Raw genomic sequence first — 12,492 nt, 5'->3', positions numbered from 1 at the left:
CAGGAATAAAGATAATGCCCCAGATTAATGCCTCACACTGGCTTCAGGGTGATCTGGAATTATGGAATGTGGTTGCCAATTGTTGTGGTGCTGTTTTGAGTTCCAGGACGAGGTGAGAGATGAGAATTGACTCCAAGTTCTCAGAAGGCTGATTTATTATATTATGATTTATATTATATAAAAAAAAAGCTATACTAAAACTATACTAAAGAAAGAGAAAAGAGACATCAGAAGGGTAGAAAAGAATGAGTAATAACTCATGACAGACTCAGAGAGTCTGACACAGCTGGCTGTGATTGGCCATTAATTAAAAACAATTCACATGCTGGGTAAACAATTCTCCAAATCACATTCCAAAGGAGCAAAACATGGGGAAGCTGAAGCTTCCCAGGAGAAGAAATCCTGGCGAAGGGATTTTTCATAAAATATGACAGTGACAATGGAATATCTGTGGTAATCTTGTAAAGGTGAGTTGCAGGAGCAGGGGACTGGTACTGACTGCACACCAGCTGGGTGGTGTGGCCCTCTGTTTATTGCTGTGTGATTAGTGGAAATTAGCTTCCAGATACCATGTCTGCTGGGACTGCTGCCCCTGAACCTAAAGCAAATGATCAGAAAGGTTTATTGGACAGGTAAAGCTACTGAGGAAAGTTATTTTCTTTGATTTACTGAGTGAAAGCTGCAAACCAAGCAGTTCATTTTTTTTACAGTTTGATAACAGCTTGCAATCTTATGGGTTCAGATTATTTTTAAATTTAAAAATAATTTTAGAAGTGAAATAAGCAAGCAATCTGTGGTGCAGTGCCAGAAGAGTGGTTGTGCTGTGTCCAAGCAAAGATCCCTGATGCTGGCTGGTAGCAGGTGCCTGGGGAGAATATTAAAGAGCAAAGTTTGGCTTTGTGCTCTCAGTTTCTGCCAATCAGCAGCTTGGGACTTTCTAACCCAGAGGTCATGTTTGATGGCCTATGATGAACCCTTTTATCAGTTTGGTTTTTGAAATACTTATGTTTCTAGGCCATGCAGCACTTGCAGCAGTGAGCTCCATAGTCCTGTGTTGCATGAAACATTATTTCTGCGCATTGTGATTTGTACCTGACACCTGTTCATTTTGTTGTGTGCCCTCTAGCTGTTCTCTAGAAAGGTGTAGCTACAATTCTTTCCTTATTTGCCACCTCCATAACACTTATTACCCTTGTTTTATTACCCCTCCATCTGCTCTGATCCCATGATTACTTATTTATTTGACAAAATTAAGTTTTTTTCCTTGAGCAGAAGCTGTTGCAGACCCCTCATTACCCAAGTTGCCTGTACCAGCGTGGTGCTATATTGTGGTGTGTCTATTAAGTCTATTAAGTTTTTTAGGAAGTCTTTTAAGACTTCTCCACTCTAGCGAAGAAAGGGGAGCAGTGTGAATTTGTAATGGCAATGCTTTTTGTGATCTTACTAGTTTTCATAATGTTTCTTTATTTGCCTTGTTCCTGAGCACTGAGCTATTTTCAAGGAACTATTTGGGCAGTCACCAAGATCCCTTTTCTGGGTGAAAATAGTCCTGAATCACATCCTTCAGCTTCTCTGCAGGTAACAATGGTGCAAAAATTGGTACTCTAGGCTTATCATCATCAGTTCCTTGTACACCATCACTGGTGACCCCACCAGCTTTCAGACAAAAGTCCTATTTTTGCTACTCTTGAAAAGGAGCTGTAATTAATTTTTTATGCCACTAGAAAGTTGCTGACCACAGTTGTTTTTTTTTTGGTCTGTCCTCCTATGATTCCACATTGAACTTGACAGAAGTTCGCCATCTGTTTTTCTTTTCCTCCTCTGAACATGATGTTCACATTCTGAAGGATTGTTGTTTCCTGGTTTTGGCATTCCTACCAGTAATTGCCTTAAGTAACCATTCAATCCCAATCAACAAATTGATTTTTTTGGTCCTTTTATAATATTTTGAATTAATAAGTATCTTGATACTTTCCTATAGTACCTGTACATGGTCTCCTGAAGTATTTCTGCCTTTCCACCCATGTCATCATAATGCTCCACTGATTTTTATGTAGTTCTCCTTTTTCAAATCCAGGTTTATTACTTAGATTTGTGTGGGCTTCCTTTTTCTTCCATAGGGTGTTGAAGAATAGCCACTCTCATGTGTTGCTGGGGAAAATTGCTCTTCTATTACAGGTTTTTAACTAGTTATTTATAATGTATAAAAATGCAGTGTTTTCAGCACCCTGTCAAGACAGTTTCCCAGTCTCTGTGGTATAACTTTAGTTCCAAATCATTCCTTATTTCTGTCTCCATACCCAGTCACCCTGCGGACAGTGTCACAATCTGGCAGGTTTTAAACTAATCTTAATCCGTGGAGTTTTTTTAACACATTGCACCATTTCTGACATTCTCCTGCTTCTCATATTCAGTGATTTACAGCTTCCCACTGGGTTTTGTCTTCCACTGAGCCTCTTCTTGCTGTGTCCCCCCTTTGTCTCTCCTATCCCACAGCAGCTCTAACCTCTCGTGTTTGGAGGTGGCAGCACAGTGGGTGCAGCCTTGGATGTAGTGACAGGACAGGAGGGGAATGGCTTTAAACTGAGGGAAAGCAGGTTCAGGAAGAAATTCTTGACTGTGAGGGTGGTGAGGCCCTGGCAGATGTTGCTAAGAGAAGATGTGGATGCCCCACTGTAATGGGATACAGTATGGGTAAATGAAGGTGGTACAGGATGTAATCTTATCCCCTAAAGAGTTGCAGCTGAACCAATTGCTAAAGATTAGGAGCAGGCCTGATCTTAACAGGCCACACCTGTAGCCAATAAGAACAAGTGGTATAAAAGAGTGGATTAGTGGGATCTGGAGTCAGATGGTTACTGCAAGGACCAGGAAGAGTCAGTGCTTAGAGGAGCTGTCTACAAGAAACATCAAGGAAGTATGAAACTCTGGCAATATATGAATCCTTGCACTGTAATGATAATAGAACTCTTGATATATAAGATAACACCCCTCCCCTGGAAGTGTTAAACGCTGGATGAATCTTTGAGCAGCCTGGTCTAGTCAAGGTGTCCCTGCCCATAAAAAAGGTTGGAATGGGATGACCTTTAATGTCCTTTAAACCCAAACCAGTCTGGGATTCCATGATCCACAGCTGTGCCTGGAGAGCAGCTGCCTGGGGGACACAGGTCCTTGCAGGGAAGAAAAGCTGCTGGAACATTCTCCTCTTGTGCTCAAGCCTTTGCTGCAGGTTCTGATTCACATCTCTGATCTCCACCAGACTTTCACGTAATTGAGTAGATTGACCCTGGCTCTAATGTAACAGGCAATTAATCAAAGGCTGACTAATCAGCTCTCTCCATGGCTGGCACCTTGCAGAGAGTCTGGGAATCACTTACAGGCTACGCTGCAAACCAGTTTTAGGCTCTGAGATTTACAGCCAGTTAATTCTATTGAACTCTGTGGATTTACTGTAAACTTCAATTATTATAATCTCTGAAACATAATAAAAATTCCTTTGCTTAGCTACATTAAATGGTAATTTAAAAACTAAGTTTTGTAGCTCCTTTAACTAATTACACTCAGGAGTTTGACCCTAGTATTACAATTTAGCTGAAATCTGCTCTTTCCTTGGATTTAAATACCTTGAAAACTGGTTGGCTAGGCAATAGAGTTTAAACTTATTTTTCAGTGTTTAAAAGTATTTTCTTTTCAAAGCATTTAATTTTGATCTAGATAACTTCTGAAGTTTGATACTGCTGAAATGTAGGACCTGATTTTTGAGCTGAGGTTCTCATTTGCCAAGCTGCAGCAGTTAACAGCCATTCAGTGATGTTGACTGACATCTATTAAGAGCTTTAAATTGAAGATGCACTGTGAAATAAGATGAAATTAAAGCAGAATAAACATCAGCAAGCACTTACTCCTCCTGCAAAGCCAAACTCGTTTAAGTGAGTGTGTTTTGTGCTGGGGTGTTTTGAAGCAAAGGGCAGTGCAGGGATGCAGCTGGAGACTGTGGCACCATCCCAAGGGCAACAAAGCCACTGCTGACATCCTGTCAGGAGTGACATGGGGGTGATTGTTTTTTTCTTTTTCCCCAGCCAGGCCTATTTATGAGCTCTCTGCTGGTCATCTAAGCCTCATTCTGACTTCATTTTTCTGCAGGAAGTGGGTAAGCAAACTGCACTTTTCTTGTTTGGTTGATGCTGAGTTTTTCTGATGCTCCAGAAAACCACATCCGTTCCTTTTCTTGTAACAAATGTTCAAACCTCTTATTTACCAGTGTTAACTCAAATAAACCAAATTGCTGTGGGCAATGTTGGCTGTCTCTTAAGGTATCCCAACTTTATTTTAGTTCCTTTTCTCACCACCCTGGCTATCATCTGCTGATGTTTTCCATTGCTTCCATATTGTTTGATATTTGGAGGTCAGACACATTCACCTCTGCTGTGTTTGTTGTTTATGATCCTTGGTGCCTGTATTGTTGAAGCTGCCTGCTTTGCTTTCTCTTAAAGACTTTTGTGTCCTTTCTGTCATTCCAATGACCTAAAGCATGTTGCTAGCACTGAAAATACAGCTTTTATTTGCCCTCCAGTCAAAGCCTGAACCTGTGCAACTGGTGGTGAATCCCCCCTGCACATTTTTCTGCACTCTTAGTCTTGTGGCTGTTTTTTCACTGTTTTATTTTCTTTTCAGTGCTGTTAGATAATAATATTGCACCAGCTCTGGAAGAGTAGTTGGTCTCTCTAAAGTGAGGATTTATTGTATTTGGGTTCCCCCCAGATGATGGAAGGAATGATGCATCTGCCTCCATGTTCTCAGAAGGCTAATTTATTATTTTATGATACCCTATTAAATAATACTAAACTATACTAAAGAATACAGAAAGGATACTTACACAATGCTAAAAAGATAATAATGAAAATTGGCCCTGATCGGCTAATGAGTCAAAACAACTCACAGAAAACCAATGAAACAACCCCCTGTGGGTAAACAGTCTCCAAACACATTCCACATGTGAGCACAACACAGGAGAAGCAAATGAGACAAGAATGTTTTCCTTTTTTCTGAGGCTTCTCAGCTTCCCAGGAGAAAAATCCTGGATGAAGGGATTTTTCAGAGAATGTGAATGTCACAAGGCCTCCCTGCATTTTCTGGGGTGTGAGCATTCCCCAATGCATGTGAGTTTCTCTGCAGCATTCCTGAAAGTTTTCAAGGACCATTTTCCTAAAATCCATTGTTAAGGTATTTATTTCCATACTCCCTTCCTGTCTTGTTCCAGAGCAGGCTGGAGCTGGGCTGGGTTGGCATCCTCCTTTCCCCAGCACCCCAGGTGCCAGTTTTCCACTTCTTTTTTCTGCCTCTGTCAAGATTGGGATTGAAGGCACTTGAGACAAGAGTTCACATTCAGGCTTAGATGTTTATTTTTTCTCATCTATGTTACAATTCCACAGCAGTGAGTTCTGCAGTCGTTCACTAACAAGGCACAAAATGCCTCACTGTCTCTTGTTACAAGGTCTTTTAAGGCTAAACTGTCCAATCAAGAAATGACACCTAAATTACTTGTACTTTTAACCCAATAACTAACCACCCATGTCCCACAATTTGGACTTTTCTGACACAAAACCACCCAAACCCGTGAAGAAGAAGGACCAGCCACCACCCTAAAACCTCCATCTTGCTCCATATATATTACTATATTCTAAAACCCCAAACTCTAAGTTTTCCACCCTGTGATATTACACGCTTCCAATCAACTACACACCCACAATCCCAGTGCTATCATTCAATTTTTGAAGCCTTCTCCACAGCCTCAGGTCAAATGCAGTGCTCTCCTGGGAGTCAGAGTCTGTCAGCACAGAGAGTCTCAAATTCTCAGCATCCAGAGCTCCAGCACCCAGGGTGTGCCCCAGGCAGATCCCTGGCTGCCAACCAGGAGTGCAGAGCATGGACAGGTGACAGTGCTTGTGCCATGTCAGGGTTTTGCAATGACAATCCTGGTTCTTTGAGCTCCTTCTTGCTGCCTGTGCTTGCTCTTGCATCTCCAAATGGCTTCACTGTGTATTGGAGCAGCTGCTCCTTTTCCTCCAGCCTGACACTGCTGCTTATCAGTGTGGCTGGGATTAGGCTGCAGTGTTTGTACAAGGCAAGGGCTCTAATTAGCTAAAGTCACTCTGGAGGCATTTTTCTCTTATTTGGTAATGTTCCCAATTGCTGCACATGTTGCTGTTTGCTGTTCTTCTTTTTGTTTTTCAGTTCCTGCGGTATTTGTGTCTGTCTCCCTCATCTCTGTCAAGAGAGCTGTCAGGAGGGTATTTCCCTCTTGTATCACTCTCCATGGTGGGGTGGTGGCTTTTGCTGTATTCCAGCTCTGTTTGTCACATCTGTTAAGCTACATTGCTTTAGCCCACATGCTGACTCAGTATTTGTGGTCCTGTTGGGTTCCTTCTCTAAATACAGCCATTGCCTGTGACTTTGCTTGCATTTTTGGAGATTTAGGCTTGCTCTTGTCCATACTCTTGCTTGCAAGCTGGTCTTGTGTAACCCACAGTGTTTCTATTAACTTGATGTTGACACAGTTGTTTGTGGACTCAGCTGCAAGGTGAAGAGCACTGATTATTTCTTTCTTGATTTTTGATCAAAACCTACCATTTTCCTGGAGAATTCCAGTTTTCCTTCATCTCCTTTGCAACTGTAATGGTTTTGGTTGCATTTCTGTCAACAATCTTTTTAATGCTGGATTTTTCTTTTATGTATCTAAGAAATAATAACCCACCTTTACTTAGAAAGTCAAAATCCTTGCCTCTGATTTTCAAGTCTCTAAGTAGACTTGAATCACCCTTGTGTACACAGAGTTTTTTTTAGTAATCCACCTTATGTTGGAGGCCTGTCTGTTTGCTTTGTTTTTAGGGGTTGATTTGCCCACTCAGTTGTAATTCCTGGGCATCCCAGTAGGCTGAGTGCTGCTCCAGGCTTTCCTTCTTCCCACCAGCAGAATAAATGCAGGTTGCAAGAGAGACCCTGGGGTTCTCCTAACTTCTGCAAATTCCTGTGAACTGGACCTTCCAGATCCACTTCAGAAGTTGTTAAATTAGTGGGAAACTGTTGGATTGGAATGAGTGAGCTGCGAGGTCCAAGCCTGGGGTGAAAGTCAGAATTGGATCCAAAAACTGATATGTGAAGAGTACAGAAACCCAGGACAGTGACTGCCTGGCCATCAGGCAGCACCTACTGGAAGTGATTTGACCAAATCACTGCTTGATTACTACCACAGGGAAATTATTCAACCAAATCACTGCTTTATAATCTACAACTTCTTTATTTGCACATTTCAGCAAGCCAGGCCAGGTTTCTCTACTACAGGCTTAGTGTCTGCATGGATTTTGTTGGTATTTTGGACTCTAGGTGAAGCTAACCCTTTTGTTTGTGGTTAATGGCTCACAGACTCATTTCAGTTAATAAAGTGTTCTTTCAGGCACTTGGTCTGTGCTGCTTCATGGAAATTTTAGTGATGAAATGCTGTGGTGTCCATACAAATGTTTAATTGAAACACTGCTTCTGCTAAGGGAGTTTCCTCCTCCTCTGGAGTTCAGGACTTTGTCACCTGTACCTGACAGCAGGTGAATATGACTTGGGCAGAAATGTGCTGTGCAAGTATTTCTGCCTCCACACCTATCCAGCACAGGCCCATTCCTTCTAGCTGGCCTAGAGGAGTGGAGTACTGGGAGACCCTGTCTGACCTCAGCAAGATGTGCCAGAGATGTTTCACTCAGACATTCATGCCTTGGCAAGGGGAGTTCACTGCCCTGAGCTCTGTTTCATAAGCTTTTCTAGTTTTGGGGCTCCTGACTCAGAGACCTGACTCTGTTGCATGCGGTTTGCTCTTTACTCTTATATTTCTTTTGAATAAGACTTGGGGCTTATTCAAAAGAAATATAAGAGTAAAGAGCAAGGGAGAATAACTGGACTTCAATCAGTAGGAGATGTATTTGGTTTTTTTGCACGTCTAGAGAATGTTGGGGAAGGATTAATGTACTGAACAGAGTGGAAGTGTGAGTTGCTGCTGCTTGTTTGCACTTTTATTGCCATCCTGCCTTCCCTGCACATTCATGCTCTGTTCAGCCAAGTTTACCTCCAGCAAATGCTGCAGCAATAATTGTTTTGCAAAGAGCTACAACAAGAGTGGTGCCTGCTAAATATCAGGTGGGTGGCAGGTATCCCATGGCTGCTGCTCTGTGAGGGAATTAAATCACCCACACCAGCATAAAAACTCTTTTTCTTGGCATAACTGGCCTGTGTCAGGGTTGATCTCTCATCCAGGCCCAGGGCAGGAGATGCCTGAAGGGGATCTCACTGCTTGGCCAAGCCAGAAGCACATCCTGCTGCTGGAGGAACAGCCATTCCAGTGGCTCCCAGGTGAAAGGATGCTTGATCTTTGGAATAATGGTGTAAAGGTTTATGTGAAATACATTTGCTGGGTTTTAAAAATACCAGCTTGACATTTAGTGGGACACAAAGGGAATATATCTGCTGTTTAGCTGGTGGTTGACAAAGAATAATAAAAACTGACTGTATCTGAAAATGTATTTGAATTCCTGCCAATTGTGCTCTAGCTCTTTTAGCACAACAGTTCTGGAAAAAAACAACCACAGAAAGGGCAGTGTTGAGGTGACAAAGATGAGAGTTTATTCTCTTAACATCATTGTGCTATTATTTCTGGATTACAGTTTTTACCCATTGCAACTTTGTAAAGGAAGGTTTCAAGAATAAAGGAGAGTAAGAACTTGATGTGGGAGATGAAGAAAGGCAGCTGAGCACATGGGAATCTGAGTGGGAGACTTGTATGGCCTTCCATTTCCTTCCATAAATGTGACCTGATGAATTCTGGAGAAATTTGAATGGAAGTGGATAAGCATCTTATTTCTACAGGAAACATGTTAGGGGCTGCAGAGAAAGTTACAAAGGGAAGAGTTCAAAAGCGAGGGAATAACAGAACAACCATTGGGAAGAAGTCTGGAGTAAGCAACTTCTTTGGTGCAATAAACCTGGCCAAATCTGATTGAACTTGAGACCTTTTTTTCTCTTTGGCAACTCGTTTCACAGCCTCCCTTCTGGAGTTTCTAGTTGGACACTTATTTTCAATCATGCAGCGTTGGAAATACAGGGAACGAGGCACCCACAGACCTCTGTGCCCAGCTGTGCAGGCAGCCTGGCTCTGCACATCTTCATTCCAAATCAGCAGGGAAAATTTCCTCTTGGCTTAGCAGATGAGACAAATCTCCTGGGCAATGGATGGGTGGAAAGAACTCACTCAGCTGCCTCCTGGGCAATGGATGGATGGAAATGGCTCACTCATCTGGCTCCAGTGATGAGTCTGACATAACCAAATTTGGTGTTTCCCACGTATTCTTAGCCACAACTTGTGGTATTCACATGCCCTTTGAACAGAGAGAAGCTGTGAGAGAAGCAGAGAAAAGAAAGATCAGAACAATTCTTATCTCATTTGCTACTCCTGTGTTTGTGCCCATGTGGAATGTGTTCTGGAGATTGTTTACCCAAGGTCATTGCTTGGTTGGATTCTGGTGATGGTGTTTTGGATTCATTGCCCATTTGGAGCTGTGTGTGTGTTGGGACTCTCAGGCAGAAAGTCACAAGTTTTTTAGTTAGTTAGTGATAGCTCTTGTTAGTGTAATATTGTTATAGTATAATAAAGTAATCAATTAGCCTTCTGATATCATGGAGTCAGATGCCAATTATTCTTCCCAGACTTGGGCATTATAGCACCAATAACAACTCCATGGACACCACCTCCTGCTCTGGCTCATCAGCCAGGCCTGAGTGTCACCACGGGGTCAGCCTGAGAGTCTGGGCACAGCCCTGCTGGAGGCACATGTGGCTCCTCACCAGGGCTCTGCTCAGGGAGCCAGACACCCTCTCCAGCTGGGATCCATTGGGATTCTGCCATGGCCAGACTCATGAATATCCAAGGGATTGAGGTCTGCCCAACAAGGACTTTTCTTCCCTTTTCTTCCTCCTCTTGAGCTCTTTCTAAGTAGCTTTTATTTTGAAGATGCCAGTCTGGACTCCTTTTGGGGGATCTGCCAGGCAACAGCTTTTAGCAACAAGATCATCAGAACACCTTTTCTTTTTCTTTTTTCTTTTTTTTTTTTGGGGGGGGAGGGGGGAGAAAAAGAGCTGCATTAGGAACACCTGCAGAAAATTGCCTCAGGGAGCATTTTGCCTTAGAAAGGCAAGATACTGCTGAGAGCAGATTAGAGCCAGTTTACAAATTGCTGCAGGCAGTGAGGCTAGAAGCCTTTTGGTTGTGAGCAGCCACCTCTGTGTACTCCCTTCCTCCCCCTCATTTTCTGTCCACCTTCCCCACCCTTTCTCATGTTGTGAGCATTGTGAGCAGCTGGATTCAGATGTGTGGTTTTATTTTATAGCTTTTCCATGCTGTTTTTGAGGAACATCAGGTATTCTAGAAGCTGGAAACATTTTTTTTTTTTTACACCAAAAAATGAATTGTTGGGAAGAGCTTCAGTTTCACTACAGAGAGACCTTTTGCAGCCAGAGACTGAGGAGGGATTTGCCCTGAATGTTGGGGGAAAATGACCCTTCTCATGCTGGGATTCAAAATACACATTCAAAGTAGCAGCTGTGTGGAGAGTGAAGAGAGATAATGTGCCCTTATGGCATATGAGGCTTACACAGAGCCTTCCTCAAAATTAAGGTCAACAAATGATGCGCTGGGATCGGTGCTGTGCTTACACCTTTTGCTCTAAAACCAGCTTTTAACTCTGTGTAAAAACCCATTGGGAAGCACAGAGCTGCTAGCACAGCTTTGCCCTTCCAGCCTGGGATGCCCCAGGGTGAGCAGAGTTCAGGGCAGCAATGACTGGCTGAGCATGGCCAGGGGCAGGCTGCTCCCTTTGCTTTGGATGAATGATCCTTACTTGACCCTTTTACTGCAAATCTGTGGGAATCCCGGATGGGAAAGGTTCATCTCCAAAGTGGATCCAAAATACTTATTACCAGACTGAATTTAAGCCAATAAATAAATGTTATCTCCATACAGGAGAGAAAATCACTTTCAATTTCCAATTTCCTGATACATGAATAAATTTTTTTTAGACAAATTTTTCAGCAGAAGTGTTTGAATAAAGACCTAGCACTCATAAGGTGAGATAATAGGAAAGGTGAGGCAGTGATATTTAAATATCCCCTCTAGGAAGTGGCATAGGCTGCTTTATCTCGTTTCCCTGGCTCACATTCCTTTGGTGGCTGTCACATGTTTACCAACCAGCAGCTCCTTCTTCCTTGGGGTGTTAAATCAACAAGCACATGCAGAGAAAAGGGCAAGAACACCAGCACCACTCCTGTTTCTCAGACTCAGGACTGTGCCTCTCTCCAGCTTTGCCCAGCTCGTGTGAGTACTGCAGATTCTAAGGATTTAGCTGACTGTCCTAGGAAAAAGACTTTTCTCATAAACAACACATTTCAAAGCTTTCTTGGGAAATTCCATTTCTGGTTTGACTCATCTTGCTGCTTTATGTAAGTGTGATTAGGTAAGTCTTGTGTTTGGAATGCTTTGGGGCTGTTTCTTGGTGAGAAGATAGCTTCCCTAGTTTGTTACTTTTGAGACAATTGCAGTTTGAAAAGAAAATCCTATGCTACCCTCACTTCTAACTTTGGATTTGCATGCTGCTTTGGTTTTCTTAAAATACAAAGATCTTGGAAACTGCAAGGAATTAAATAGGAGCAAGTCTTTTCTTCTGTTTTCTACTTTGACATTGTTCTGTTTCCTGCTGTCATTCTGGATTTTATTTTAAGGCAGTAGTAGACTGTAATTCCAGATACATAATGAGTAACAAAAGTGCAAAGTATTTGCATTCCTGTTAAGCAGAGGGCACATGCAAGGGAAGCCATGGGTGCTTGCAGGTGTTTGTGACTGAGACAGGTTCAGAGAAGAAAAGGAACTTAATGGTGGCTGGAGGAGAAAAGAGCTGAAGGGATCCCAATAAAATAGTAAATAGATTCCATAGCTTGGCTCAGTGTGGCTGAAAATATCCCAGGTACAGGCTGCACTTTATTCCTGTGGTCCTTTATGTCAAGTGTTCTGCAGAGTGTGTGTGTGGATGTTTGCTCACGTGGGCTGGGCTGGAGTGTCAGTGCTGCAGAAGCCCTTGGAGTGCACAGAATCTATTTTAGTCCTTCTCCATTGCATCTGTTCTGGCTAAGAGTTGCTCTATCTGCCTCCCCTCTTCCATTCTCCTGGCTCTGAAGAGGCACAGCTCTCCATATACCCCTGAGAACAGCTGGACATCACAGCTTTTGCTTGAAAGAAACTCTGGGTAGATGCTTTGAAACCTGTTAATGCAAATGAAACCTCTGAAACAACTTTGTGGCTGCTTCCATCTGGAAAGGGCCCTTCCATCTGGAGAAGGCCCTTTCCCACGTTTTGAAGTGCTGGGGTCCTGTCCTGCATGTTGTTTCTACAAGGGAATTACGGAG

The 12,492-nt window shown here is 42.7% G+C and overlaps 1 protein-coding gene across 1 annotated transcript in view; it reads left to right on the top strand.

Moving 5' to 3' along the window:
• Positions 1 to 12,492, top strand: part of SYT16 (synaptotagmin 16) — a 100,253-nt gene that overhangs the window by 23,445 nt on the left and 64,316 nt on the right. The gene's annotated exons all lie outside the window — the stretch shown is intronic.

This window comes from Geospiza fortis, unplaced genomic scaffold (assembly GCF_000277835.1).
Source record: "Geospiza fortis unplaced genomic scaffold, GeoFor_1.0 scaffold23, whole genome shotgun sequence".
Classification (NCBI taxonomy): Eukaryota; Metazoa; Chordata; class Aves; order Passeriformes; family Thraupidae; genus Geospiza; species Geospiza fortis.
This window is presented reverse-complemented; position numbering and strand designations above follow the sequence as displayed.